Source organism: Aedes albopictus, chromosome 3 (assembly GCF_035046485.1).
Source record: "Aedes albopictus strain Foshan chromosome 3, AalbF5, whole genome shotgun sequence".
NCBI lineage: Eukaryota > Metazoa > Arthropoda > Insecta > Diptera > Culicidae > Aedes > Aedes albopictus.
The window spans coordinates 264043524-264050468 of record NC_085138.1 but is presented as its reverse complement, the minus strand read 5'-3'; positions in this window follow the sequence as shown (position 1 = coordinate 264050468).

Here is a 6945-nt window from a genome sequence, read left to right as displayed (position 1 = left end):
TAAGAGTGTTTGGAAAAAAATCAATTGGATTATTTTAGCCTTAAGTTTATTTTGTAATCAAAGAAATGGCATAAAATATGCAGGGGTGTCCATTATGCCCGGATGGGTGTACATTTTGCCCTGTACCTTCTCTGCCAGCCCTAAAAACACACGATTTACCATTATTTCTTCACAATAAATACATTCTACCTGCTATAAATGATTGAAATAAGCAGGAAACCAACTAAAGTTGTAAGCCAACTGATAATATGTTAATCCCCCTTAACCAATAAATTTTTAAATTTTAAAGTGAAATTAGAGTCCTCTAGAAAATTTATTACCAAATCCGATGAGTTAAGCGGATTTGCTCATTGTTTGTGTATTTTTCATCAAATACATTAATTATTTATCAACTCTACTCCCCCATTGATAAGTCAACGAACACTGTAACAAAAGAAGAAAATGAGATTTGTTCCGTTCTCGAGTATTCTCAGAATTCAGGAACACTTTGGTTTATGGCTCTTGAGTACATATTCGACGAGAAAGGCACTATCACCACTAGGTGGATTAATCTGGTTTTTGTTTTAAATCCTTGTTAATATACTATTAATTTATTTAATTTGAATGGAGTTGCGATCACGATCGGGTTGCATTGTTCGGCGGAAAAATCGAAAAGTGACGCGTGTTTGTGGCAGTTGCGATGAAAATCTCGGTCGCGTTGCATTGTTCGAAGGAAAAAGTGAAAAGTGACATGTGTTTCAGGCAGGTGCACATTGTCCTTCCTCGAAAGCAAACAGTATTGCAAAAAATTGAAGGAGTTAAGGAGTGGTTGCGGTCATCCGCGAAATGAAACTGGGTGAGATCATTCCGAGTTTTTTTCCTTTACATACTAGAAGAAGTTGGGGTAATTTCACCAATGCGTTTTCATGAGGACTCCTGGAGTCTGTAATATCTGCAAATTAATCTTGTAGCTCTGGTGCAGGCCCACTATTGAAGCGATAAAAAATTTAGAAGAAAGGTATTGCAGTTCACATCAATTATTGAGCAAATTTCAATAATTGGCTTAATTACCTCAACGGCTGTCGATCACATTAATAAATAAATAAATAAAATTTCCTAGTAAAATACATAATTCGAAAATAGTTTGCTTGAATGTTTATTCTCCGTATACACTTAGTTCAATATTGTGAGAAACGAGCGACTATTTCCGGTCGGTTTTCTCGGTAGGGAGACGGGGACGCGAATATTGAATGCGAAACCGGACGCGCGCGATAACTTTTGTGGGAAAGTCGGTTTTCACGGTTGTGTAAACGTTCAATGCGGTGACGCGTTTGATATAGAACGATCGTTGACGTATGTGCATAACCCTTACTATCGCGACCAAATAAATCATAATCGGGATGAAGACCGTGTATTTTCATATAACTTCATATAACATCCCTAGTAACCATTAGCACTATATTTCGCCACTTTTGGCTCACAGGGCTATTAAGCGGCCAATATAGCGCATGTCAGCTCCTTAATAGCATTATATTCGCCTCCAGGTGAATTATAGTGCCTCGTGGTTACTTGGGATATCACTAGGGACAATGGAAATTCGCGATTTCGCGGAAGCCGCGAAATCCGCGAAATTGGGCTTTGGCCGCGAAATTCAAGAAATCCCGCGAAATGCTGCGAAATTTGACAAAACTGTAAAAATACCTTACATATTCCCATAAATTTCAAATTTTTAGTCAAAAATTGACGGATAATTTTCGACAGTTTGAGATTTTTTACGATTCCGTATCTGCATAATAAAAGTTCATTGCATCAAATGTATGCTTCTTTCTTGAAAAATCATAAAACTTGTTACTTTTTTAAATGAATTATTCATTTGACATGCAAAATTTCAAAAAATGGCCAAAAACATAGGATCGTGACATTGCCGCGAAATTCACAATAGTAGCCCACGAAATTTAAGAAATTTTACCGCGAATTTCCATTGTCCCTACATATCACCTACCAAAGGTGGCTCCAAGATCCTAACCTTACCCTACCCCACTAACAAATACTCCTTCAAGAGACAACTTTGGGGAGGCTGTGGATTCCACGGTTTCTAGAAACTACGGTTGTTGAACTAACATTCCTTCTCCTTTCCCGATGACCGTAAGGACGTGGCCGGCTCCGTTATTGACTTTAAAATGTTGAACTCTCGATTTGTGCGCATTGAGAGTGTGTAGCTAGTCCCAAGCACCATTCATTGGATCTCTGTGCAACTTCGATTGTTCTGGTCAATCACGGAGTAACAACTACGATGTGTACGGTTATCTTTGCTTTGCTTTGGTCCGGCCCACATGTTACACACACATGTTATATGTTAGTTACTACAGCGCAAGTTTTGGTTATATAGAAGTTTATTTGACGTTATTCCACCACAATGTTAGAATTACGTCAAATTAACTTCTATACAACCTAAGCTTGCGCTGTCGTAACTCTTATATAACATGTGTGTTGCTTGGGGGGTTGGCCATAGAACGCCCGTCCAGACTCGCTTTCAGAGTCGTCAGGCCACTTCACATCCTGTTGAATCTTCGCCCGTATCGTATCTGTTCGCATCTGGATCCCGGACGCTTCCAGTTTCATGATCATGGGCTCGTACTGCTTCGGCAAGCCCATCAGCAGAATGCTAGACATCCACCGATTGTTCACCTCGAAGCCAGTCTGCGCCAGTTTGTGCTTGGTGGACATGAGCTGGTTGATGTAACCCTCCATCGTAGCACAATCCACTAACTTTACTCCGGTCAGATGCCGAAGTAGTCCGAACTCCCGGGTGTATCCGCTGTCCTGGAATTCAGCCCTTAAACTATCCCATGGTTTCTTGACCGTTGCAGCGTTCTGGACAAGGCTGTAGTTCGTCGTATCGATGCTCAAGCAAATGGTTGCCAGTGCACGCTACGAAAGCTCTGACGACGGGTTTGCCGTCTTGATGACGACCCACATACCTTCTCGGATCATCACCATTTTATTTGCGAAGGTCCAGGAACTGTAGTTTTCCTACCCTCGTAACCGCTCCTCCAATAGTAGTGATTGGCTTCCTCCCGCTGGTAGGGTTTTCGAATCCGTCGCCACCGGTGGTCCTCCAACGGAAGCTGCTGCTGCTGTTCCGACCGGACCTCCGGCTCCACCTCCGCTTGGAATTGCTACATCTCTGGTGGTTAGTTCAGAGATAAGTGTGGCAACGATTGCGTTGTTGACAAGTACGCATGCTCGCGGAATGACATGCGAATTTTCTATTTCATTTTTACTCAATGCAGCAAACACCGGGTTCACAAGGTTTCCTAGATAGGAATTCCCCTTATGAAAGTAAGGTTTTTGGACTAAAGCCACTGGGCCTGTACCTTTTTGCATAAGTCTGCAAAAGTTGATCGTTGCTGTTCTTTTATGCTGAAGATTGATCTGATTGTGAGCTATCCTACCCGTAGACACTACCTACACTAGGCAAGATTAAGTTCTTTACAATCACAGCACAATAAAGAACAGCACTAATAAAACCAGATCGGTAACGATTGGAAAACGCCAAAGGCGAGGGTACACAGAATACACAGTGTAAATCACAAAATGCGAAACTACATAGGTAAAAATCCCACCCTTATTTAGCCTCAAATTTGAGACTAAAGAAGGGCAGCTGGCTGTCTCGGAGAAACACAAGGTCCACTGCGTCATTGATTTAGTTAGCGCAGTAAGAACAATTTAATGTGGAGGGCGCCCTGATACTCATTCATTCCTAAGCACGGTAAGCATATGTATAATCGCATCACATCATGAATTAGGGGTCGCCTGTTTAGTAGACTCTTCCCGTGCAAAGGCGAATAACAAAATTATAACAAGTTCTGTTACCTGGTTATCATTTGTTTGATAATTGAGTTTGTTATCATTTAGGTTGAATTAAGAGCCAACATAACAAAAATGATAACTCAAATTTACTTCTCGAATAGCGACATGATAAGAAGTTAAGTTATCATTGAGTTCAAGTTGATAACTAATTGTGTTATACAATATTTTGTTCAATATTTCATTTAGTTATCAACATGAAAAAATACTGCTAATTGATAACTAGTTTTGTTATCAATTTGTTATCATTCAGAACTATTTTATCGACGGAAATAGCAAAAATCTACTTTACCGACATCGTCAGCAACTGAAAAAAGTTTCTTACAATTCACTACCCATGTTTTCAACTATTGCGCCCAGTGGTTCTCGAACCCTGATTTTTAGATTCGAAGTTCATCAGTTCATCTCAGTTTTGGGCAGAGCGTTCATGATTAACACAAATTTATTTATTTATTTATTTATTTATTTATTTATTTTTAACTTTTAATTTTGTAAGAGGGTAAAAGCCCCTTTGAGTGATTTCCAAATTTACATGTTGAAATCGTTCTCAAAAAGGCATAAAACCTCTTAATCTTTTCAAAATACATTATAAACATTTTTAAAAACTAAATAAATAAAGGCTCCTCCGGAAATAATCCATAGCCGAGCCGTGATCTTGATAAAAACTTGTAAGGGAGGGTCCATGATCCGAGGTACTCTGTATGGGAACCAAATTTGAAATGCTGTAAATATATTTAAGTACAAAAAAAAACAAAACAGTATCAAATATTATAAGAAATATCTTGTAAATATGAATAAAGAAGCTTCATTATAGGCAAACATTTGTTGCCAAGAATATTTCGTGTAGAATCAGGTAAAGAGAAGTTTAAAATTAAAATACTATCCATAAATTTTTGTCTAGGTAAATTGTAGCGCTTACAATGAAAAACTATATGATCAATGTCTTGGTACGATTCACCACAATCACATAAATTTGATTCTTCAATATTAATACGATATAAATGACTATTACAAATATAATGATTTGAAATAAGTATTGAAAATGTACAAATAAAATTTCTCCCTACATTCAAATTTTTAAACCATGGGTTATTATTTACCATCGGATATATAGAATGACACCATCGGCCTTTCTCACTTGAATTCCAATCAATTTGCCAAGTTTCGAGTGAATTCCTTTTCAATTGAACAAAGTATTCTGAAGGAAAAATTTCACGATTGAATATAATACCACGATTGGCACCTAACTTGGCCAAAGAATCAGCTTGTTCATTACCATAAATTTGACAATGAGAAGGAATCCACACAAATTTAATGATAAAACCCCTAGATTGCAATTTGAATAATAATTCCTTTAACATTAAAATATTAACACAAATTTTAATCATGATTAATCATTGATGATTAAAATTCCAATTTTGGTGATTATTGATTATGATTAATGATTAATTTGATTTTTAGGATGATTAAAGATTATGATTAATGATTAAAAATGGTTTTATCTGTGATTATTGATTATGATTAATGATTAAAAATGCCTCATTGATTAAAAACTATGATTAATCATGATTAATCAATCACAAAAAACTGGAAATGATCAAAATATATTTATTGTTTAACATGTTCCTGAAGTTTCAAAAGTAAAAGGTAACTCTGTCCGGGATATTAAAAAAAAATCATAAATTATATTATTTAGAACAGCATTTGAACCAATTTAAATTGGATCATAAATTTTATATGATGAATCATTTTTGGTGATGAATGATTAATGATTGATCAATATTTTTTCTAATGATTATGATTACTGATTAATGATTAGATTGCAAGAATTGTGTGATTAAGATTAATGATTAATGATTAAATGAGATTTTTTTGTGATTATGATTAATGATTTTGATTAATCTTAATCATTAATCATTAATCATGATTAAATTTATGATTAATCATTAACGCTCTGGTTTTGGGGAAGCTTTGAAATATACGTTGGGAAACTGATAACACATTTTGTTATCATTTGGTATTTTTATGTTATCGTGATAGATCAAAATTATCGATAGCTTAATTTGTTATCATTTCGTTATCATCAATTGGAAAAGATGATATCAAAAATAACAAAATGATAACACCGATAACACAGTTTATTATCAAAGTGATATCACTTTGTTATCCGCCTTTGCTCGGGTTACCACCGAAACAGGCGGTCCACAGTGTTATTCTTAATAAATTAAGACAATCGCTACCGACACTACACAGATATCTTGGCTGATCGAGAAAATAAGCTAACCCTAATCGTGTATTGGGGTCATTATGATGACCCAGACACTGCGTCAACGGGGTGAAGTAATGCACGAAGAAGGTTAATATTGATGATCAATTTCATAAGGTCTCGAACAAACGACTAGGTTCCGTTCCCCTATGCACAATAACAAGAAACAAAACAAACAGCTCTTCAATCCTTCATTTTGAATAGAATGGAATTTGTGGCACCTTGTTGAACGGATGAACAGTTTCCCTACCTTGTTGCTGGATACCAAAATAGAGCAGCATCTTCTTGAAAAACAGATGCCAATGAAGTACAGGGGATAGTCAAAGTAAATAGGACAGGTAAAACTTTCACTTAAAAAAAAGTTCAACCAGCTGTAACTTTTCGAAAAGGGCATCAAAAATTATCATTTTTACTGTAAGTTTGTCAACTAGTAGTGTATCAGTGTGTAAAGGTTCTAGAAAAAGGTGTAATTATCCGATAGCCAATTTTGAGCGGTTGTATCTCCGGATTCAGCATACCGAATGCAAATTAATTTTGAACCATTATGACTAATATAATGAGCTATTGAAAACTTTTAACAAAACTTGAAATTCTTAACACAAAAGAAAATAATAACGATTAGACTATTTTCCTAATATAACACCAATTTATCCAAAACTTCATCATCATTTCAAAATTCGAGATAATAATTATGATTCATTTAAATTCCCTCTAATTTATTTACTAAAAAACCCATAGAATGAATGAAATCGCTATAACTTTTTTTCTTATTAATGATTTCAAAATAAGTCAAACGTTTTTCAAAGTTCATTACATTAATCATATATGAT